The sequence below is a fragment of the Apteryx mantelli genome, chromosome 26 (assembly GCF_036417845.1).
Source record: "Apteryx mantelli isolate bAptMan1 chromosome 26, bAptMan1.hap1, whole genome shotgun sequence".
Classification (NCBI taxonomy): domain Eukaryota; kingdom Metazoa; phylum Chordata; class Aves; order Apterygiformes; family Apterygidae; genus Apteryx; species Apteryx mantelli.
The window spans coordinates 7,704,441-7,728,631 of record NC_090003.1 but is presented as its reverse complement, the minus strand read 5'-3'; the positions used below and the strand labels follow the sequence as shown (position 1 = coordinate 7,728,631).

Below are 24,191 nucleotides of genomic sequence, written 5' to 3'. Positions count from 1 at the left end.
AAGCGTTTGACGCCTGCTGGCCCGGACGGCATTGCCATGCAACTTCACAGCCGCGCAACTCCCTATTTCTAGCTACAAACCCAAACACAACCTACACATTTCGGCGGGTTTATGCTCTATTCGAACAGTTTATTTAAAGTTCTGTCTCTGACATTTTATTTTCCTTACCAGTTTTACGCCTTTTTACAGGAACCAGCGACGGAAACTTTTTGGCAATGTTCATTGCCATTTCAGTCCTGCTCTCCTAATACACAGATTTACGAGGAGATCAGAGCGGCTCTGCTAATCAGGGATAAACCCGGTACGCTATAGAGGGTTATACCTTTTATTAGCCCTTTTTGTTGGTCTAATTAATGGTATTACCCTGTGAACTATGTACACACACTTAAAGAAATTCAAGATACGCAGAAAACACGCCCCAGGGGAACCAGAGAAGGTTTAACAATTTCCTACCGGTTATCTTGGGCACCGACGCCAAATCATGCCATCCGTTTGTATCTGGCTGCTCCTAACCCATCCTTCTTCATCGAGCTACTCTGACAAATTGATATTTAAAAAATAAAAGGGGAATGAAATTGAGTGCGTTGTTCCAAATTTCCCACTTCTGCTCCTCAGCAGATTGGCACAGAGCTATCGACACTCGTTTGCTGGTTCAAGTCCAGGAGAAACGTGCAGAATCACGTTGGCATCTCCAGGAACGGCCAAAGATGAATTAGCAAACGAGAGCTACCACACTAAAACTGTGGTTAAGCAAAATATTCCCCGTTTGGAGTCTTTACGTACAGCCGCAAGTTGAAAGAAGCAGCATAAATCACAGTAAATCCTCAAGGCTCAGGGGGCAATTTTCCTTTTCCGAGAGAAGCCAAAAGCTCAGCTGCTTCCAACTAGGAGGACGTTGGAGGATCCAACATCGATACCCTCAGGAACATCTGGGGGACTTCCAGCACGGACGTCCCGCAGCAGATGTCCGCCAGCCCCCTCCAGCTTCGACCAGAGGTTGCTCTTTGAGGGCACCACTGGCCACGACCTCCAGGGCTGCAGCCCCTCAAATCCCTGCTGCCGGAGATCTCCTCCGGATCGCAGGTGCGGCATCAGGCGGCATCACCGGCGAGGCGCCGGGGACCAGCGGCGGCGCTCCGGAGCGGGGAGCCACGGGCTCTTCCGCAAACCACGGCGGCGTCAAACAAACCTCATAAAACCTCAGCCCAAGCGAAGGCGCTTCCGTTTAAACGGAGAAGGCACAGAAGCCTTAAGAGAGCCCCGAGGTACTCGCGCCTCGTTAGGGAAGCGCTCTCCGCTAATCCTGCGGCATGCGCGCTGCTGAAGCAAGGATGTTTTGTCGCTGCAGAATAAATGCAGCTATCGGAGGAATTGCACCGAAAAGGGAAGCGGTCCCTAACGAAGGCACTCGGAGACCGCGGTGAGAAGCAGGGTGCAGAAGCTGTGTTAGATTAGATCATTTACTGAAATACTCTGGAAAGGACAAATTTGGACGGAGCCATTTAACAGCTCTGGATACACTAGCGGGGATGCAAAAATTCGCAGCATTAACATACGAATTTCCAGGTAAGCAAAATGACAACGCATTCACTGATGAAGAAAAAAGCAAATGATTGGGTGCATTTAAGTCTAGTAAAAATAACAACACAGTGCATGCACAGAGAGGGAATATTTCACTGTTGCAGCATGGAGGATCTGTTTTCCGAATGTGCCACCGTCATACGAAGTCACAACACTACATCGCCCACGGAGCATCTGCTGCCGGGAGTTTTTGCCCGACGTTTGTTAGCTCCGGAGCCGGTCTGGAGTCGTGGAAAGCTGTCGGTCGCAGCTCCCTGGCTTTCCATACCCGAGAGGGAAGCAGGACACCAAAGCAGCCCGGCGGCTCCGCGGCGCTCCTGCGCTTTCCCCAGGGTGCTAGAAACCGGGTGCTAAAACAGCCGCGGCAGAGCCAAGCCGGGCGCAACTTGGAGTTGAAATGATCCTGCCGAACACGCGGAGCAAAGGTCTTTTGGGGCTATCCCTTCTTTTTCGACTCTCTCTATGCAAGTAGACGCCGCGTGGTTTTACAGCGGTATTTTACGATCAGCAAAAGCAAGATGCGCCAACGTCAGCAAGCTCCGCGTTTTGCAAGAATAAAAAGGCAACAGAGAGCTGTGACTCAGAGTCGCTCCCCGTGAACAAGCCCAGACCCCGGAAAGGGGCCTTGCCGGCCTCCGAGCAGGCAGGATGGGATCCCAGCGCCGCCGCCGCTGCCCTCGCCCGGCTTCCCGCGCGCAGCAGCTGCCACGCGAGCGGCGTGCTGAGTTCGCAAGCCGCTGTGTCACTATCAAATTCCCTTATCTCATGCCGCGCTGTCAACAGGAGATTAGGGGAACGGCATTTTAATAAGCCGAAGACTGAAGCGCTGCCATATATCATGCTAGCGCTGAAGTTTAGCGCAGGAATTAAAACATGACTCGGGAAGGGAAAGGAAAGCAGGGGCGAAGCAAGGAAAGAATTGCAGCATTTAGCCTCGATGTTGGGGAATATACCTGCAAGGCTAATGCAAGCGTGAACCACTAGCAAATTACCAGCACCTGTGAAATATTTTGGAGGGGGGTATTAAAAAATAAAAATAAAAAACTTTCAAAGTATGCATAGCAATGTTATTTCATTTTTATCAACTGTTTCATCTACCCACACTGCTGGGTAATGTAACTGGTCAGGCCTTAAAGGAAAGATCAGCTAAACATTATTATAAATGCTATCCTAACCATTCCAAATGAGATTTCTGATTAGGAGAAGCCCAACGACCAATATAAACAAGATTTTTTTTTTTAATTAAAATCGTCAGAAACTACAACGTAATGGGGACCTGAAGCGCCATCTGCAACCAGCTCACCGAGTCCGAGACAACCGTGTGAATATTACCGTGCGCGAACTGATTTCCCACCGCATGCAGTCGTTTCAGAGCACGGAACTAATTAGTCCCTCACCCCATGGACTAGACAGGACAGAGGTAAACAGACTAGGAAACGATCAAAAAAAAAAAAAAAAAAAAAGAAATTCTGCATTGCACTGAAGTTGTAAGACCTCGAGCTTGCAACGAGCTTGGTGCAGAAGCGCCCTGGCACCCAAGCGGCCTTCGGTGCTCCTCAAGCTCCTTTGAGCAGCAGCTCTCCAGCTCTGGAGGGACAAATAGCACGCAAGATTTCCGGAAAGGTGAAAACGGCACATGGCCTTCATTGCACCTTCGTCACCTCGCAGGGAGCGCGAGGCTACCTGCAGCGTGGCAGCCGGCGCGGCAGCCACCAGCGCCCGGGGAGGCGCGGCAAGGCAAGGGCTAAACGAGATATTATTAATAACACTCAGCTATTGATTGTGCTTTGCCTCTTCGAGCACTCTGCAAACATTAATTAATTAAGGTGTTTCCCATCTCAAGCTAGGACGAGACTGAAGCAAAAACATTCAGCTAAGCGGACCAACCACCTTGACGGAGCACGGCAAGTCCCCGTGCCCCGACGCTGGCGTTTCCCGCAGATTTTGCATTTATACTAACTACTGAAAATGCAGGGTTTCCCATTCTGCACAAAAGCCTACGCGCCGCTGGACCTAAGCACGGGGATTCAGGCCCAGGGCGCGTCTTTCACTTGGGATTAACGCAACTCGTCCGAATTCAAATAAGGACTGGTACGCGAGGGTGCTGACGCACGGCCTGCCCGCAGCTCCAGCGCCGCTAGGCAGAACTGCCTGCAATCGTTGCACTAAGAGCCGGAGACAGCAGATATTGATTTCCGCTCCGATCTGCGTCCCGCTTTGCAGGGAGGCCGCAGCCCAAATACGTGCTCCAGCGAACCCGCCGCTCGCAGGAGACGGAGAGCTCCAAGTGACGGGCGCTCGTGCTAAGCACCGCACGAGCACGCGAGCTGCGCTCCTGCCTCCACCCAGTCCTCCTCGCCGCTTAATTCTCGACTCGTACGGCTTTAAAAAAAAAAACTTCAGAAAAATGCACACAAACCCCTCCGTTTCGGTGGCGCGTCGCAGCAACAAAGGCGCTATCTCTCTGCAAAAAACAAATACTTCTCGCCAGAAGCCGTCTGGGGAAAAGACGCAAGAAAACAAACAGGCGTACCTGCAAAAGTCGGTGCATCCAACAGCGGCCGGAGGATTTCACCTGCTGCCGGGGCCCCGAGGCCGCGCTGCCCAGGCGGGAGCCCCCCCGCTCCCACGGAGGAAGGTGAAGGGTCCTTCCTCCGCTCTTTGAGCACCTTTTCCAAAAGAAAGTGCCGTGCCGGTTTGGATCTGCTGTGTGTCAGGGGTCTTTTGGGCTCCTTTCCTTAGGCATCCCGCACGGGAAGCCGAAGGGATTAAAAGGGCTGGGGAGGGGGAAAAAAAAATAACAAATATCCAAAACCAAAAAAAACCCCCCACAGTCCCATGCAGGCAATTATGAGCAAACACCTTCCAGTTACAATTTCATTAAAATAAAGGTATATATACGGGTTTGGAGCATACCTGTGCACACACGTGACTTTGCTCCCCGAGCGCCGCTGCCCGCATCGCCCGCCCCAGCCCACCCGAGCCCCCTGCTCCCGAAACGGCAAAAAATAACGAGCTCGACGGGACAAATCCACAGATTTGCATGAAGCGATGTGCGCTGAGAGGGTTAACGATGCCCCGGCCCCGCGGCGGCGGTGGCGGCCGCGCGGTCCCCAGAGGCGAGCGGTGCCCCCCCACGAGGAGCCACGCCGCGAACGGCTGCAGGTTATGAGGAAAACGATGCAGCTGCTAAATAATGCACAAGCGCCGTGCTACGAGACACTCCCGGCAAATAAGTAATAAGTAAATAGGGTCTATCGGCATTTTTATCACAGAGGTGTAAATTCTGCTCAATTATAGTGCTCCCGAGAAAGGGGAGGGCTTATGCTATTTTTGATCTGACATAAAGGCTGTTTCCGGGCGAATTATCTGACAAGCCTGTAATTATCTGTTAAATATATATATTCTTATTTAAATGTTGTTAAACTAACAGCGACTGAAGCACTGCTTTGGTTGGGAAGCGGTGCGCTGCAGCCAGACAAGAAAACGGGATTCCCCTGCGTTGTCAAGAGCAGAAACAGTTTGCAACTCACTTGTCAGCCTTCGCGGAAAAGCGAGCGCGTCAATCACTGCCTCCTCACTCCCGGCCTTTGCGCCTCCGTCCGCGCAGCCTGCCGCCACTGCGCGCCCAACTTTTTTTGGGAAGGGGGGGTTTAAAGGCAGTGGGGGGACTCACGGATGGCGCAGCGCTGCTCCCGGCCCTGCGCGCCGGCAGCGTCCGAGCGCGGCAGCTCTGCGAAGCGACGTGCAAAATCCCCTCTCGCCTTCCGCAACTTGAGGACGCTGCTCCGCGCAGCGGTGGCTTTGGCGGCTCGCTGCCGGCAGACGCGCTGCGGGCACCGGCCGCGCCGCCTGCCAAAAAAGCCCATCCCGGCCAAGCGCGCATCACCGCGGCGGGACCGGCGAGCCTTCATCCCGGTTATAACATGGCTGCTCCGCCGCTGGATTACGACAGCGGCTCTTCGCCGGAGCGCGGGTACCGGGGAGTTAATGCGGAACGGGATTTGGCCTGGAAACGGGCAGATTTGTTAAGGGAGGAGGAAGAAAATAAGAAAGGGGGGGGGGGGAAGCGCAGACCCTCTGGGCTGCGGGTATTTAGAGCGAGCGGTGGCGGCTGGCGGCACAAGAGCTACGGGATGGCGAGGAAGAGGAGGGCGAGCTGCACCGCCGCCCCGCTCCAGCGCACCTGGGCGCGGGGGGGGGGGGTGAGGAGGGAGGAGGGGGGGGACGCGCGGCTCTCCATCACACACACACACACACACACACACACCCGGGGGAAAAAATAATAAAAAAAGGAATAGCAATCGGGAATGCATTCAGAGGAGCAAGGGGAGCAGCCCGCCCGGCCGCCGCGCCCCGCGCCCGCTGCAGCGCGCAGCCCCCCCCCGCCCCGCGCAGCCCCGCGCAGCCCCGCGCAGCGCCGCGCACCGGACCGTGCAGCGGACCGGGCCGGACCGGGCCGGACCCACCTTGCGGGCCGGGCTCCATGCCGCCGGCGTCGGCGCCCAGCTCGGCGAGGCGGCGGGCGGTGGCGGCCAGCTCGGCGCGCAGCGCCGTCACCTCCTGGCCGGCCGCCTGCAGCGCCCCGTCGATGCGCAGCGCCAGCTGCTTGTTGTCGTCCATCATGTGCAGGATTTTGGCCTGGGGGGGGGGGGGGGAGGAAGGAGGAAGAGGAGGAGAGAGAGGTGAGAGCGGGCGGGAGCGGCGGGCGCCGCCGCCGGCTGCAAGGGGCGGGGGGGGGGGGGCGAGGGGGGTGGCCTAGGCGAGGGGGCGTGCAAAGGGGGGGCGCCAGGGGGGCCCGTGCGAGCGCAGGGGGGTGCAAAGGGGGGGTGCCAGGGGGGGCGATGCAAGGGGGAGTGCAAAGGGGGGGTGCCGGGGGGGGCCGTGCAAGCGGAGGAGGGGTGCAAAGGGGGTGTCTGTGCAAGGGGCGGGTGCAAAGGGTCGTGCAAAGCGGGGGGGGACCGTGCAAGCCGGCTGCAAGCAAGGGGGTGCAAAGGGACGTGCAAAGAGGGGGGGGGGTGAGAGCGGGGACCGTGCAAGCCGGGGGGGGTTGCAAGGGAGTGTCTGTGCAAAGGGGGGTGCCGGGGGGGGGGGACGACCATGCAAGCCGGCTGCAAGCGGGGGGGGGGGGGTGCAAGGGGGTGTCCGAGCAAAGGGGGCCGTGCAAAGCGGGGGTGCGAGGTGGGGGGCCGTGCAAGGAGGCTGTGCAAAAAGGGGGTGGAAGGGGGGGGGGTGCCGTGCAAGCCGGCTGCAAGAGGGGTGTGTGCAAAGAGGGGTGCGGGGGGGGGGCCGTGCAAGGGGGGGGGCATGCAAAGGTGGGGGGGGCGCAGCGGCTCGCCCCTACCTGTTGCCGGGCGGGCAGCGCTGCGGCATCCGCGGCGCTGCGCGGGGAAAGAGGGGGGGGGCGCAGCCGGAGGGAGACCCCCCCCCTCCGGCTCCCGGTGAATTTGGGGGCCTCCCCCCTCCCCTCCCCTCCCCTCCCCCGGCTTTTGGCCCCGCTGGAAATCGCAGCCGGCAATTAGCCGCCCCTTGACGGGGTTATCCCGCACCCTCGCTCCCGGCTGCTAGAGGGAGCCGCGATGCTGCCGCAGCTGCCGCAGGGCTCCCCCAAAACCGCGGCCCCGCACCCTCCCCCGGGCAGCCGCCTCCGCCGGCGGAGCAAAAGGGACGTGGGGATGCGGAGCTGCAAAGGCGACCGCACCTGCACGGGCTTAAAACTACACAGAACATGCACACACACACACACACATATATATATATATTTATATATACATATATATATATGTGTGCATGCACGTCCTTCGGGAGCGCAGGGACACGGCCCAGTGCAGCCACGAGTCCACCTGGATCACCAAATAAATCACCGAAGCACGTAGCCCGCGGAAGATGGGAGCAGCGTAGCCTGAGGTGACCCCTGAGGGGATGCAAAAGTTTTGAGCAACGTGGAACGGACGGACGGACGGACGCGGAAGGAGTTAACCCCAGATAACTCCGCAGTTAGCGGCGTCGCAGCTGGTGAAAACCACCAGCAAACCCAGCTCCGAGGCGTAAATTGTTGAGAACTTTGTAACTGCAGTAAGTTAGGTTGATGAAACGGGTTTTATTCTAGGAACGGATTCGGAAATGAGCTAAAGGAGAAGGAGCCTGGAAACAGTAATGAATATCATCAGCTGCACCAGCGCTGCTCCCCTGGGTGAAGAGGACCGAGTCCTTTTTAAGTGACACCTCGACATTGTAAGCTGTACAAACAGCTTAAAAGAAAGAAAATCCAGTATTCAGATACATGGCACAATGGCTTTTTCAAGGAAAAAAGTGATTTTTGACTGAGAGTTTCCAGCAGCGTCTGCAACTTGCACACAGCACTGAGCTAGTAGACTTGAGATGTAAGTGAAGCAGAAGCAAAGAGGTCTGTTCTCCTTAATGAATTCCCAAAGGGTGGGAAAAAACAACCTGTCTGGAGAATGAATGCAATTTTTGAAATTCTCTCTTCATCATCTCTGCAGCCCCCCATTGAAAGAGGTAAAGTTATTTAAGCATATATAGAAGCGGAATTCTAATCGAGATAAACACCCAGTTTCATGCCTAATTTGCATGAGTATTTGCTACAAACTGTGCTTGCAAATGAGAGAATTATGTATGTAACTAGATAATCTGAATGTGCAATTGCAGTAGCATATATGCAAGAACTCAGTCATTGTACCTGAAGAAAAGTAAGCTTCATGGGAAAGGAACTCAACTTTAAGCTGCAGGGACATTGTTTTTATCGTAAAAATCAGGTTAAAACTGATTTGAGCCTTCCGAGAACGTATTCAGCTATTGAAGCAAAGTCCAGATTATGCTTCGTACTCAATCTAACCTTAATAATAGACTAGTTGAGTTACTATATTGGTAGTGCTGGAATCTTTTTAAATTAGAGATGTAAGAGAATTTCTACTTTAGTGTGTGCTGTTTAAAAAATGTTTCTTACACTTGGCTGACGACTTGTCCGTAAATTAATAACCCAGCTTTAAAAATCTCCCTTATTACTTTAAATCCTTTTGAGATTCCCCTGAAGATATCTTGAAGGATTTTTCTCCCCTTCTCCATGCCTCCTCCCCTCCTTGCTGGGGAACAGTTGGGTCCATTTAAAATTGGGTTTGATCTCTCCAAGCAGGGTTTGATTTTTGCCACACACTGAGCTTCCGCGGTACCGTGCGGAAACGCGGAGCCCGCGGCGGCGTTGCCGGAGCCGAGCGGGAAAGGGGCAGCTCCCGGGCGGCGCGCAGCAGCGACGACGTGGCCGCAGCCATTTCCACGGTGACACCGGTCGGGGTCCGGCGGCCACCCGCAATTAAAACGGTGCGAAGGACTGAGTCCTCCCCGACTTTCCTCACTGGCGGTCCCAAAAAAGAGGTGCAATAGCGGCATCGGAAATGCTTATGTTAAAAATATCTCTTATTTTGCTCCAAAGAAGTGCGCGTCTCACCATACGCAGGTATCTTGACGGAACAAGAAGCATTTAACACCCAGGACCAGCGACGGTCTTTTCTGAACGGCTCTGCTTGCAGTAAGGAGTGCCTACATTGGGGGAAAAAGTTACTGCTTGGGCTAGGATGCGCCTGAGAAATCCTCCCTCGGAGCCGGCAGAGGCAGAGGGTGAAGATCTGGATGCACAAGAATAACCCACAAGCTCCCCCAAAAGCCACAATTCTTCAGCTATTGTGAACACGGAAATCCTCATTTGTGCTTTTTAGAAGGAACAAAAGTAGTTAAACATGGGGGCGATAACACATTACTGTGGCGGCATTCGAAGTACACCCCCCGAAGATTATTCGGGGTTGCATCGGTTCCCGTTCAGAAGGCCAAGCCCTTGCTTACATCCTCAAAGCAGGGATGAAACGAAGGAATGAACTGGGCCTCGTCCCCTTTATTCCGTTAGCTTTGAATTAACAAAAATTCAATTAAAAACTAATTAACTAGTTAAAATTAGAAACATACTATTTCCCCAAATTGCTTTTTTTTTTTTTTTTTTTTAATTCTAGCTTTTACCAAGAGCTCGGCAGCTGTGCGGTAACTGTGTATCAATACGGAAGGGGATCCCCTCGTCTTGTAGAGGAGGAACGGGAAGGTGGCGTAAGCACGTGGATGGGGAAAGCTTCGGAAGACCATCCGTCCTGTTTGCTCTTACTTCACGCTAAGGAGACGCTCGGTAAAGGGGACGGGAGGCGGTTGGGAGACGACACAGCATTGAGTTGCAAGCAGGCAGCACGCAGGACACCCTGTTCTGCTATTCATATTCCCGTTTGGGTGGTCACTATGCACAGCAGGCGAAGGAACCTGTTTAGCTAAACGGGAAATGCCTTGTGTGTTAAGAATGACCATAATCTAATACGGCCCTTTGGCTCGATTCAATTAAATCCTTTCTTTTCCAATTAAAGAAGGAGCCGGAGTTTAATAAAACCGCATTTCAGTGTGTCGCCTTCCAGCGCGACCACCTCCGAGACGGGGAAGGCTTATGTAAATTCTGCCGATTGCTTTTTATCTGCTCGTGTGTCACTTCCACGGGGGGAAAAAAAAAAAAAATTGCCATCTGTCAGTGTATTTACATTATTTTCTCATCTGCTCAATGTATCTCTGTTTACTGTAATATTTCCCAGCTGAAAAGGCTGCAAGTATCACTAGCTTCTTTCCACATCTCCTCTAAAATTGACCTTCGAGGATTGGAAGGAAGAGCGCGGCAGCTAGGCTTTTTGGCGCCGCTCCCCTCTCTTCTCCGTGCGGTTATGCGCCCTGGAATGCCACCCGGCAAACGGCAAGAACCTGCCCTCTTCCGAACAGCGCTAGAGGCAGCCGCAGAGCTGTTCATTAGCAGGGAAAGCACACCAAAACACCCGATCCCGGAGACGAGCAAACTTTGACAGCAATCACCAGCAAAAGCGCAGCAGGCCTTTAGCTAAACAAGTCTCCTGCAGCACCTCTCCACGGAGGAATTTTTAAGTCACAATAGCTGCTAATATCTACGGAATATTTTTCTCCACAGAGGTCACATTTTAATTTTTGTATTTATAACTGCATTTGACCCCCCCCACCCCTTCTTACTCTTTAAATATTGAACTACTCTTTGCCTCCGCAGTTGGGGTATGCAGCGGCAGAGCTGTCTCGCTGACGTGTTACTGCTGTGCCGTGGCTGAAATGTTAGTGTTTTAGTTAATCAGTTACAAAAATTGAAGTCGGAGTGTTTATTAAATAGGGCAAAAGACAGGGAGGTTAGAAATTTTTTTCCCCCCCCTCCAGAAACCCCATTTTGCGTTAATAGGAAGGAGATTTCTCGACCCCCTTGAAAACCGGCGGCTCCCGCGGCGCGCTGCGCTGCCGAGCGCATCCCCGGCACTGGCCTTTACACGCCGCTCTATCAAACCCCGCGTTTGTTTAAGGAATTACAGCAATCCAGTGGTTCCGTATACCTTTGGCACGTGTTTTGACTTTCACGTGGAAGACGTCAGCCACCAGCTTTTTTAAAAGCAGGTATCCGTGTTGGCTCTCGCCGCAACGTATTCAGAACTTCTGCTGGTTTTTGTTTCTGCCTGATGAAACGGCTGCTACCGGTGGGGTTAGGGATGGGCACAAGCGATTTTCTCATCCTTTAGAGGTACGCTTCCTCTTCAGGTTAGCCCCATTTTTTTCCTTCACTCCGCTTTGAGATGCACCTTCCAGTCACGATAGGGTGATCTCATTTTTCAGCTTTATAATGGGCGGAATTAATTTTGTGCCATTTATCAGGAAGATGTGACCACTTACGGTTCAGTCCAGCCTGATACAGGACCCCGTGGCCACGCTGGAATAACACAAGGGCAATTTCAGACCTGCATCTGCTGTCTCGTTACAGCTTCCCGCCTCTATAACCACATGCCTTGAGAGCAGAGTTCGGTAAAGTTATGAACACGGCCCCAAAACTAGCCAGGAGTTCCAGAGCCTTTCCTTAGGGTATCAAACTATTTGTATTCGGTGCAAATTTGGGGTTTTTCCTCACTGCTGAGCCATACCTGTCGCCTGACCCTGATGCCTGTAAACCCTCATGCGTCTCCCGCTCGATCGGCAGTCGAGGAAACCGCAATTGCAGCCGTGCGTTACAAAATAGCTTAATTGCACGCGGCAGGAACGCAAGTTTTGCGCTTACGCAAGGGGAGCGCGCGCGCGGACCAAAGCATGCGTGCACAAATATCTATACGCTTGACAGCGATGCCAAAATTTGCGTGCTAATTTCATAGAAGCAGTTCGAACTTCAGAAATATCTTTCTGTCAAGAGAGAAATGGGGAGCAAATACAATCAACTTTGCATAAAGTCTGTAGGAAATGCCTTTTCCCCTTCCTTTCCCAGTCATTAACTACAGGGAGGGGGGGGAAAAAAAAAAAGATTAGGTTTTGCAAGGGCACAGAGTGATTTAGGAGACAGAGTCCTACTGACTTACTAAAAGAAATCATCTATCCTGTCGGGAGAGAAAGAACAGAGGACCCTAATTTACCCGTTGTTCAGACAGTATTGTAAGGATCATATGGAAACTCAGATGAATAGAGAGACTCTGAAACACTTAGCTAGCAGGATAATAGATGCTATAAAAATCCTGCGATCAATCAGCAGACAAATATATACTTAAATGAGGTGTTAGTGCGACAGACGCGAGGAAGGTGATTACGGGTTGCCCGCGTTTCCTTTGGAAACGGCGGCGACCCGCCGGGGGCCGGTCAGCGGACCCTATCATTAACGCGACATCCGCGTGCGCCCGCGGTGCCTTTGTCCTGTACAGTCGAATCCTGCGAAGGTTTGACATTAGCAAGAGGCACGGCGAAATCCTAGGCGCCTTTGAATTTTCATGACCCTCTAGGACACTTAACCCCCTTTCGGCTGGGGGATTTCAGGCAAGACCAACACACCTACTACGTGGAGGCTTCTGGCTTTTAACAAGCTACTGCAGCCTATAGAACATGGCAAACGTTTCTAGTCAAGTAATGATCAATTCCTTCATCTCTTGCCTAAAAAATCTGTAGTGTCACTAAGTCACCCACGCTCTCCAATAGTGCCAGACCTGGAGGTGTTAATCCTCATTTGATGGGGGTTAGTGCCATGCTCCAATATTAACGTGACTGAGGTCTAGAGTTAAAAGCCAGGGAATGCCAAGTTTTAGCTGTGCGGGCATTGCTGCTGCTTCTATCTTGACTCAGACAAACTGGCTCAGCATTTCTTCTACTTTATTGCAGAGCTCAGAAAAGAAAATACTTTAGTCATTGCACTTTTTTTTTTTTTTTTCCAGCTAAACAGGAGTTTATAATGAAATCTGCTGGAGGTTGATTTACCCAAACATAACAGCCAGCTATGGAAGGGTAGGGAGCATGCTTCTTCCAAAAAAACCTGTTTAGCTTTTGACATAGGGTACATTTCTTAAAAAAAAAAAAAAAAAAGTGATAAAGTATCTTAGTATAAAATCAATACCGAGCAGATTAGCAGCCTCAGAAGAACTCTGGCTGGTTTCTCCTCTAAGTCGGTTTATGGCAGAGATCAAATGGAGGTGCTATCAACTCGCTTGGGCATTTCGCTTTACTTCTGACATGCGGTTAAAATCCATCTGAAGTTATTCCCATTTCTGCATTCTTTCTCCCTGTTTCAATGCAACCCCAGCCTATGCCTCGGGAACGCTGCAGACTCCCATCTGACCTACCGTCCCGTTTTTCGCTGCCTCAAAGCCAACTGCCTGAGGAGCAATCCCCATCCACAGAATGGCCCACTTCCAGGGATAATTTTTCCTGGCTTCCTCATTTAGGATACTGGTTTAGGCCTGCAAGGGTAAACTTCATTTCCCTGCACAAAGTGCCAGTGCAAGCTCTGCTTTTAGCATGCCCCAAAATACAAACAAGATTTTGCTACTTGATCCTTCACTATTTCTCTCCTTTCTTCCCTCCTCCCCATCTGCTGGCTCTTGCACCACTCAAGGAAGCACTTTATTCTGCCAAAATCTCCTGAGCTGTCAAGACTTACTTATCAGTTCCTCCACTTTTGGAGAAAGCTCAAGATAAGTCAGCCCAGCTGTGAGCGGCCACAGCCAGAGCGAGATGCCTCAGCCCGATTCCCCGGCAGCGAATAATCCGCCGGCCCAAATCAATGGTCCTGGTCATCAGCTGGGACATCAAGAGAAGCTCAGTCCCCTGTTAAAAAAGAAGAAAGACTGAGCTGTTATCTAGCCCTACAGCTACCTCGGGTGAAAGTTATTCCCGAGAGAGCTAGAAAACGCTGAGAATAGCAAGGAAGTCTCACTGGTCGCACTGAAGGGGAGTCTGCGAAAGTCAGCAATGCTGTTAACAGCTTTGCACAAAACCCGGGAAGTTTTCCGCACGTCTGCAGTGTTGGAGCCAAAGGCAAACGCCTTCAAATGAAGGCTTGATGAAACAGGCAGGATCCGAAGGAAAGCGGGTATTCCTGTGCCACGAATATCCGGTGGAGAGGGAACGCTCCCGGGGATCTCCTCGAAGGCCACCAAGCTCCAGCGCATCCCAGAGGTCCTGGGGGTACCAACACGTTCACCACCCCAAAGGTCCTTCAGCCAAGGCCCCGATCGGTGGGCTGGGAGGATCGGTGGCGACTGGAGGAAACACATAAAACCCCTCAACGGCAGCGCAACGTAGCCGGACGACTGCCAAGGTCTCACGTTTGCTTACTGCCGGGGGTTTTATAGATATCTACTTACAAAGCTATGCGAGTGCATTTAATTTTGCCAGCAGCCGTGTCCTGCGGCTTGTGCAAGGCTGCTGTGTTTATCCTGCAGAGTTAGCGACGTGGTAACACGGTGCTCGGCGCTTCAGGGCATTTCTTCTTCCGTTAACTTTCCTCCAGTGCATACAGAAATACAAAACCTCAAAAGTTAAGATGTTCACAATTAAGAAACAGTTTGCACTCTCTCTGAGGAAAGGATAATTAAAAGAAATTTTAAATGATAAAGTCTTCGTGTTCCCAGACTAAATTTTAGACCAGACTCAGGCCTAACCCCCCACTACGACATAACAGGTTGTTCTACCCCTTACACCCAATACTATCCAAAAAGGTCAGGACAAGCACTAGAAATGACATATGATTTGGGGCTGTTCGGCTAATTTTCTTGCTTTGTGATGACACTCCATTAAAACTAATGGTTAATAGTCTGCAACAATCCAACTTGCCTCAAGATTAAGATCTGCCTCATTTGCAGTTACATAATTAGCAATTACCCTAATTTCACTTATATTCAATTACACTTTTTTTTTTTTTTAACAAACATTATCTCTTCCGAGGAAAAAAAAGAAAAAGTGGCATGAATCTACCTCGGAGTATTTTACAGAGAGCCGCAGCATCATTATCTTATTCTTAGATATAATGAAAATATTCATTATTGCTAATTTGCATCTCTTTCAAGTCTAGGATGGAAATCAAATGAAGATGTCAAAACAGCGCTGCCTCTGTTGGAGGGGAGAAAAGGAGACACGGTGACCCCCAAATCCTCCCAGCCGTCAGCCTCGTTACGCCCGAACAAAACGCACCTGAAGCACCCGAGCTCCCCATCGTTCCCGTAATTAAAGGCAGCGCTGGATGAAAGACGAGCACAGAAAATGAGAGGAAAGTCATCAATTGTTAAAATCTGAACCCAAAACCTACAGCTTTAGTTGGGGGGGGAAGGGGAAGCTGCGCGAAGAGCAGAGCCAGCCTGGAAACCCACCTCGGATGGGTTCGTGGTGGTGACGCCGCCGAGGCAGAGCAGGCTGGAGGCTTTCCATGGGCAGCAGGTTGAGGGGCTGGACTTTCCGCTCCGGGAAACGCGCTGGGAAAAATGTCAAGGAGATGAACAGAGGGGATGTGAAAGCTGGACGTGGACCGGCAATAAATAACGCGTGCTGTACTCCGAGATTAGGGCAAGCACGGAGTCGGAGGGTGACAGGCTGGTGCGGCCAAAATCTAATGGGATTTTGTCAGCGATTTGCGATGGGTCGGGAGTTCGCCTTCTGCATTTAAAATTGGGGGTTTTAAAGGAGCCGAAGGAAAATTGCTTCTGCCCCCCCTCCCCAAATTCTAGGGGGAGTCGAGCTCTTAAGTCACTTAGGCTTATTTGAAAAGTCCCAGCCTTAAACTGCAAGATATGTTGAAATACGAATGTTAATCAGGATGATGACTTGTTTTGGTCCGGTGGGGACTCCTTCTGAAGATAAAGTATGTTTTAAATGCGTTTCCTTACTTGCTAGTAACAAAACTTCCCATTAGTCCAAGGAAATATTTTTATACCTCTGAAATGCATGCTTCACTGAGCTCAAGTGAAGCTAAAATAATCTTTTTATAGCAAATATGGATGAATACTTAAAAATAATAAAAGCTCTGAATATTCATTTGAACTCTTAAGCAAATTTGCCCTTGCCATATTTGCATCTCTCTTGTGTTCCCTCTCTGCGCAATGGAGTTATTAGCATGAACATGCACAGAAACGGGATTTGAAGCTCCAATACCTGCAGAAAACTAATTTTAAATTTCACTTGCTATGTGCAGTCACCCAAGAAACTTTATCATAATTGTTTATTATACTTAAATATTTGATATTGCGGGAGCACTTGTTAGATAAAAAGGCCGAGATGCTACGGTGCCGGGTGCTGTACACACAGTGCCAGGCTTACCAAAGCTACCTCCACCATGGTCATGGTGGTTGGTCACGTCAGACAAGTGTCCTTGCGGGACAGCGGGGACCTCAGGGCAGAAAACACTTGGTCAAACAGCTTGTAGGTACAGGAGAGCTTTTTGGCTCTTTTTCGCTCTTTTGGGCAAGGACAGACAGCGCTTTCTGCAGCGTGGGACCTCCTTTTGCTCCGTCATGTGAATTCCCACAAGTCATCTCCGTCCTGGAGACTTCATCTCAAAGCACAGGCTGCCTCGGGTTAAGACAGCACTAACTGCACACTGGAGTTTGAATATTTTATTTATTTATATATATATATATATTTTTTTTTTTTGCAAAATCCTGGATCAACAGTATTGCTATTAATTTCCCGTTAAGAAATGGGATGAATTCCAGCCTATTCACCCCAAACCTTTCCCGAGCCTCTGGTGCATGCGCCTGCGAGAGCCGTGGTTGTCTCCCGGCTGCAATCCACCTTTCCCGGCGGGAGCGGTGACTCGGAAACCAGCCACCCCGTTCACCCCGGCGTTCCCGAAACACGGCCATGGCGTTGCCCTGACAACTGCCACAGCCTGGCACTCGAGCTGTGCCACGGATCCGGGAGCGTTTCAGCACAAAACATACAAACAGCTTCATTAGGGGAGGGGGGAGGCCTGTTGAGAGCATGTTTTTAAACCAATCTTTTTTTTCTCCTCCCCTTATGATTAGGGAGAAATAGCTGAGAGTTCACCAAGAGCCTTGTTGCTCCAGAGACAGCTGAGCTGGGTCTCTGTCAAAGCCAAAGTCTTCCTTTATGGCTCGGAGCGGTTAACTATACGGCTTCTTTAAGTGAGCGAATTAATGACACTGAACTTCGCAACACCACCAAAAAAATTGAAGGCACCCCAAAGAATGTCCTCTTAATTGCAGCAACCTGCTACATTAAAGCCGCAATAGGAAAATTCATTTACAATTCAGCTATTAAATTGCAAACCATTACCACTGCTTTTATGGCTTTATATTCCTCTAACAAATTTATTACGCAATTACTCCGCCTAACAGCATCATTTCCAGGAAGTAAAGTTGAAATAAGGCACCTATTTCAAAATCCCAACAATTCCATGTTTTCCAGATGCAATTTATATAAAAGAGGAAAACCCGGTATGGTGCAGCTTTCTTCCTGGGACTCCCTGATATTGAAGCACGGATTCTGGAGTTTTGGTTGTTAAATGACTTTTATGATTAGTAAGTGCATGAAGTATTTATGTTGCATTGGGGAAAAGCTAAGTTATTTACTTAATTCCATGTAGCCTTGATCCCCGGCTGGAGCAGACACCTCTGCGGGTCAGGCTGGGCGCCCGCGGTCCGATCCCTCTCCGTAACGGCACAGCCAGCCCCAACCCACGCCAGTGCTAAAAAAGGAACAGCATTTTCTGCCTCTCTTTCTCAACCTCTGCAAAATAAATATGTCAGCAAATAAATACTTGGGCCTAACACAGAAACCCCACAGAAAGGGGCATTAAGCAGGACACACATTTCCTGGGCAGAATGACTGGATTATTGTTAGGAGACGCAAATAAATTCACATCATGTGCCTTTTTTTGTGCCACGCTCATCAAAAGGAGCGAGATACCGTTGGTCTCCGACGCTAGCCGAAGCCTTAGGAGTCTCTCGAGCAGATTAAAGAGCCAATTATGCTGGATTTGGAGAAGCTGCCTCCTGTCCAGCTCAAATCCTTCGTGCTTTATAAAAAACAGATTAGACACTTGCTAGGAGACCGAAGCATCACATGAGCCACCAGCACCTGCATGGCCATGCCGTGACCACGTAAGCCAGCTTTTGGGAGAGACTGCATTATTTTCTGGTGTTTCCTTCTATCCTGACCATGGCTTTTCCTCACCCCGCTTCGCGTTACCTTCGACCGTACCTAGCAGCATCCTGAAGGCACGCGGCCCTTGGGGATGCGCTTAAACAAGCTCTCCGGTGCCAGCCCCTATGGTCCCGGGGGAATGCAAAAGTAAGGGCTGCAAGTGAGCACGACACCAGATTTTCTGATCATTAAGCTTTTTTCTTTCCCCACTCCTTTTTTTCTTCTTTTTTTTTTTTAAAGGAGGCTCCCGATTTGGGGAGTCCCGAGGATCGGCAACTCCAGAAGACGCCGGGCACCCGGCTCCCAGCCTTAAGGCGACTCGCTGCAGCCCTGTGAATCCTAATGGCCCGGCGGAGGCGGTTATTTATGCAGGAGGCATCTCCCTCCCTCCCTCCCGCTCGCCCGCGATGAATCGCGGCTCAGACGGGCTGAACGGCCCCGGCCTCCCCCTCTCTCACGCTCAGCGCGCGGCCGCGGAGCCGCTCGCCCCGCGGCTGCCAGCGCCAGCGGGCTCCGGCTCCGCTCGGCTACTTAACATTTATTCACAAGCTTTGCTGCGGGTGTAACGACATAATCGCGGAGGCCAAAACCGACGTGGCCGCGTAAAGCACCGAATATCCCCTCCCCACCGAAAAATAAAATAAATAAAATCTCTGCAAAGAGTCGGAGGGAAACGAAGCGACGAGCCGGGGTAATTTATTCTGCCGAGCGCGGCGCCTGCCAACGCAGCGCGGTCCAGCGTGGGAGAGACGCTGGGAGAAACCCGCCTGGCATTTGCAGAGAGCGGGAGGAGCCCAAGCAAACCAGAGAGCCAAACCTCATCAAATTCAGTAGCAACTAGCTGTCCTGAAAGCCCGCGACGATTTTCATTCCCGGGGCTGGCCGTCAGCTTACGTGCCACTAAATAATGCAGGTGATCAGTATATTTCCATTGAGCGTGTAGGAAAGAGGGTTAAGCAAAAAGGGGTTTTCAGGTAAAACTTAACGGGTGATAAGAGGAAAGATACAGGGGAGAAAACAAAGTTTACGTTTCCTGCAGAAACGGAGCTTGCATTTTTCGCATGCCGCAGAACACCCTTCACATACCCTCGTCTCTATTAACCAATCTTCCTCCCAAACTTTCAGTAAGGACTGTTAGTTTTCTTAACGCACGGGTGATGGTTTGGCACAACTCGGCAGCAAGTTTCCCCAGGTCAGGCCAGGGAGACCCCAGCACCCGGGGCTTCCCAGGTGGATAAAAGCTGGTACGTCACCATTTTTTAAGTGATCTTGTCTCACAGCAGAGACAGGAGAAGCAAGACTTCAAAGGAAAACCGCTTCCTAACTTTCTGCTGACCCTTCCTTTTCCATCACTTCAAAATAAATCTTTACTATAACTAATAGCAATATTTTTTATGGAAAGGCGCTATTAAAAAAATTCAGATGTTACCTTCCTTCTGGCTGACAAACAAGACCGCCTTGGTGGTGGGGTGGAGCGAGAAGAGGAACAGATGTCTGCTGTCACTTCCCAGGTGTGCCGGCCGCCTAGCTCAGTTATACAACACAATTTTCTGATGCAGGGGTAAGGCGGCTGGGCTTTTAAAAAGAAAAGCCCTTAATCACACGGATTTTGCCAGCAGCTATCAATCAGTGCTGGGGAGAGATGCGTGCTGCGCAGGCAAGACCTTTAAGCGCAGGGGTGTCTTGGCACGTCGCTGATGCGCTCCCGACTTTACGGAGCGCTGCCAGGACGCGTTCAGCAAAAGTTTGCAAAACCCCCAGGTAGCGCGTTGACGGAAACGGCACGGAAGCCCCCAGGGAGCAACGCCTGCCTCGTTCAGGGAGGCTGCCGGCAGACTCGCCGTGCAGCAACTCGGGACGCGCTGCCGAAAGAGCGCTCCGCAGCCGCGCGCCGGCCCAGCTGACTTCAGGGGCAATGTTATAAGGTGGAATGGGGCCTTTTAACAGACCGTGCAACAAGAGCAGGACGCATCGGCAGACGCCAAGCAGATGCTAAAACAATTAGCAACCGTTTCCCTGCCTCGCCCAAGAGAGCCGAAAAGGGAAGGAGAGCAACCGATAGAGGACGGGGATGCGGTGCAAAAAGCACATTAACAGCGCTAGCTTCTCTGAGTATGAAGTCCAGCAATTAATATATCGTTGTGCTCCCATCTGATGCCTCCCTCTTTGGCCACTGCTGCGTCCCCTTGGTGCCTCTCCCTGTGCACCCATGGCAGAGGAGCTCAGTGCCTCCTTCCCACACCAGAACCTCTGCTACTCCAAAAGCTCTTTACCAAACTGCCCAATTTTCCGCTGAAAACTGATGGGGTCAAATAGACCAATTTAACATATCCCCCTACTGCCACGCTGCAAAGTTTGCTAGGCTCGAGGGCTGAGAAGCAGCTGGTGCTTCAGCTCTTGAGGAGTGTTTTTCCTCCTTCAGATAAGGAGCTACACACGCCTGTTTGAAGGTGCTCGGTTCCCTACGTATGCCGTAGGAAGCCACACGCACCACCGAGGTTGCGGTTGCTATGGTGACTTACAGTGGAGATTTTCTTAAACTCCTGAAAAAAAAAAAAGGAGATAGAAGGCCCAAGAAGCCAAAGGAATAACCGCTCCTTTGTGGGGAGATGCCACGTATAGGTGTTGGATGACACCCAAGCCCCCAAGATACCAACTCTGAGCTTGGTATCACCTCAGGCTGAGCGAGCTGTTCCTTTCAGATAGACTCACATTTGCACCTTGATGGCTATTTCTATACCGTGGCCAGGATCACTCATCGGGTCTTTGCTGGCTTGACTTTAGAGCCTGAGACATGCCAGTCTTATTCCAGCAATTACATTTATCGCAGCAGTCTCCAGGGACTGTCTGAAAGACGAAGCTCCTCCTTCAGAAGAAGGAATGTTTTTTTTTTAATTGCAGCACATCTGGCAGGCGAGGAACCTTCCTCCCCTGCAGACATACATTTTGTGCATGAACAGCTTGTGGGATGGGCAGTCCAGAAGCAAAGTCCTCCCACCACTCAGACTACGGCCCAGCGGGTGGGCCAAGGAAGCACCAGCCTCCTTCATGCTGCTCTTCCTCATAGGCTGCAGTATGGTGGGATTTGGAGCAAATACGCCAAATCTGGTCAACCTCTAGGCTCAGTTGATATGTGGCTGGATGCAAGGACTTCTCAGCAGGTGAAGTTTTGCATTAATGTGGCAGCAGCGACTAGTCCCCCATCCTTGCCAACAGCCCAAGAGAAGCCACCAACCGGTGATGGGCTGCAGCACGGTCCCAGCAAAACAGCAGCCGAAAGGAGCAACACCCCCTTAGGTGGCACCCAAATTCAACTGCGTCCTCAGGTATTTTTAGATGGCATTTTGTCCCTCCCAAGCCTGTGAAAAAACACTTGAAGCCAGAAACTCTATTGATTTTAAGAGTGGATTTATGCTGCAGCAGAACTGGTAGGTGCCACTCGGCGATGATTTTTGTATGCAAGCTAGCAGAGTATTTTATAGAGGGATCCAAATGAAGTGGCTGGCAAGATCCCAGACGAATATTTAGTTAGGGTAAAAAACATATAGAAACACAGCTTTTGAAGGCATCTCGCAGCAACTTTTGTTTCCATGGTAACTAATGTTTATGTTTATATCTATTCAGAGTGTTTCTATCAGATTTTACTTCATGGAACAGCTGTTACAAGTCACTTCACCAAGACAGATGATCCTGATAAGGAGCAAAGTTTTCATTCTAGACAAATGCACATTTATTTAATAAAACCCAAATAACTCAAACCCAGAAAAGATCTGTGCTTCAAAAAAAAATTGATTATCAATGCGGCAGCATGATGCAAAGAGATTGAAAGCAGCCATGGCATAGCTGCCACCTAATAAGAGGGTGATAAAAACACAATAGAAAATAAAGAGAACAACTCGGGAAGCACTAGTAGCTGTATTAAATTGGGTCATGATCTTTCTACGCTTGGACTTCACCCACGAGCGTTACGCCTAAAAATGACCCCCTGCGGCTTGCGATGGGCCCGTCAATAAGGAGGGCCGAGGGGCGCTCAGCCTCCTGCCTCCTCCAGCTGGCTGCACCGTCTCGTACATCTGAAAATCCGATGAGAGCGGCTGGAGGAGCTGGAGACAGGCTAAATTGCATTCAGACCTAATCTTCATTCCTCAAGTATCCCATTACTGTAGCTCTTCCGTAATGGGCAATTTCCATTTCAACTTGAATACTGAAAAAAGTTAAAGGATGGTTCACATTTACCATCTTGGAACAATATTTAAGGCATATTTTATCCTCTTCATTAACGCAGTCGAAGGCCAAGGACTCGCAGTATGAGCCCTCCGGCTGGATCGAGCCTTGGATGAAGCCTCCGCAGAGGCTTTGGGGGACCTGCAGTTTCTCCTGGACTGATCTCATTAATAGAGGAAAGCTGGTGCCACAGCGGCCTCTGGCCTCTTATGCCCTTGTTTAATTCTCATTACAATAAACCTGAAGGGTGGCGGGGTTTCTTCCGGCTGGTATTTAGCTTAGCCTTTAACCTCAGATCATGACCTTGCCCTACCTGCAGCCATTCCCTGAACATCCCCGTTCCTCGCCGCTGCATTCCCAGCGTAGCTTCCCTCGCCAACCCATGTAAACCTTGGCCCTGCGCATCCATCTCGCACGGACCTGCCTCTCCGAGCCATTTGGCAGGAGTCTCCTCCTCCCACCCCACGGTGCTTCTAATGCATTTGCTCATTGCCTATGGAAAGGGCAAGGCGAGGCCTGCAGCCGGCTCGCTGCGGTTTCCACCACTTGGAGAAAGGCCACCTGCTTTTAGCACTGGTGCCGGCATTACGCTGGTGCCTGTCTCCCTCCTGTGGTTGGGTTATGCCATAGGCAGCGGCGGGTCCTTGGGTCAAGCGGTCAAAGGGTGCACTTTTGGACACAAAGCTCCTGGGCTTGGTCTACCAGAGAGCCGGCAGTCACGGTCGAGCTCTAATCCAGTCTAAAGATACATGGTTTAATGCTGACCACACAGGATGGATCGTGCCCCCACGCCAACGCTAGCGCAGAGCTTTGCAGAACCAGGACCTGCTTCCACGGGCTGACGCTCCAGCCCTGCAAACCGTTTTTCCAAGTTTTCCTCATAGACCCTCACCAAAATCCACACCTCCTAACAGGGAGACCAAAGCTCCTCCACACAGAGCAAATCACCAAAGCAGGGCCTAAACCAACAGCAGTCGCCTGCTGAAACAACACATCCCGCTCTCCAAGCACTTGTTGCCACAAGGAGCCAAAGTGCATGGGGACAGGCAAAAAGTACGGAGTTGCTTATGGTTTTAAGCGCCTCTAAATCCCGGCTTATACATTGCAGAACTGGAAACCTAAGGCCATTTTCTTCATTGTTAGCCGCCTCCTCCTCCTTAATTTGAAGACTTCCTGCGAATAATTGAAACTCCTGCTCTGCAAAAGCAAGAGTCTTATCTACCGCTTTGTTTAGTCAAATTAAGAAAGATGGGACTTGACTCTAGTTTACATTTGCTAAATATTGTTCCCTGCTTTTACAAACATTTATTACATTTTGCACTGTGCAAACTGCTTCAGCCTCCTGCCGACTGTAAGAACACACTGAATTATTTTAATCAGAAACAAGAATTATGTTGAAAGCAACTTCCACCACGACACAATAGGAAACCTGGTCTTTCAGAACGATTCAAGCTTTCCTCTTCTCCCTTTGTGAATATCAAGCAAACTCTAAAAATAAAGTCAGATATACAAAATTATCCTGCCATCGGTGCCTGCAAATGTTTCGGTTAAGCATCTGTCAGTGCTTTCATTATGCATCTTAATTTCCGAGGTTCTCTGCCTTAGCTCTTTCCTGCTGCACCAGGTTGAAGTTTGCCGTGCACACTACAGACGGCACCGTAACAGTTTGCCTAACAGCAGTCTTTTAATATTCCTGGAGCCAAAACAGCCCAGGCAGGATGCATTTCTTCGTCTGTCGGACCCGGTGATTCAAACACACCAAGCACCTGCAGCTCCTACGGCTTTCGGTCGAAGCCGGCGCTACCTTTGGCGCTTCACGCAACCAGGCCACATGCTCTGCCAGCGTTGCTCAAGATTCAGCCTTCCTCAAAGGGTCT

The 24,191-nt window shown here is 50.9% G+C and overlaps 1 protein-coding gene and 1 long non-coding RNA gene across 2 annotated transcripts in view; one reads left to right on the top strand and one right to left on the bottom strand.

The window, feature by feature from the left end:
* The window catches only part of TMEM51 (transmembrane protein 51), a 140,605-nt gene that overhangs the window by 61,079 nt on the left and 55,335 nt on the right, over window positions 1–24,191 (bottom strand). The window lies entirely within an intron of this gene.
* On the top strand, window positions 5,527–15,945 carry LOC136994240 (uncharacterized). The gene is made up of 3 exons (XR_010886401.1): window positions 5,527–5,557; window positions 9,603–9,769; window positions 15,000–15,945. It is a non-coding gene; the product is annotated as an uncharacterized lncRNA (long non-coding RNA).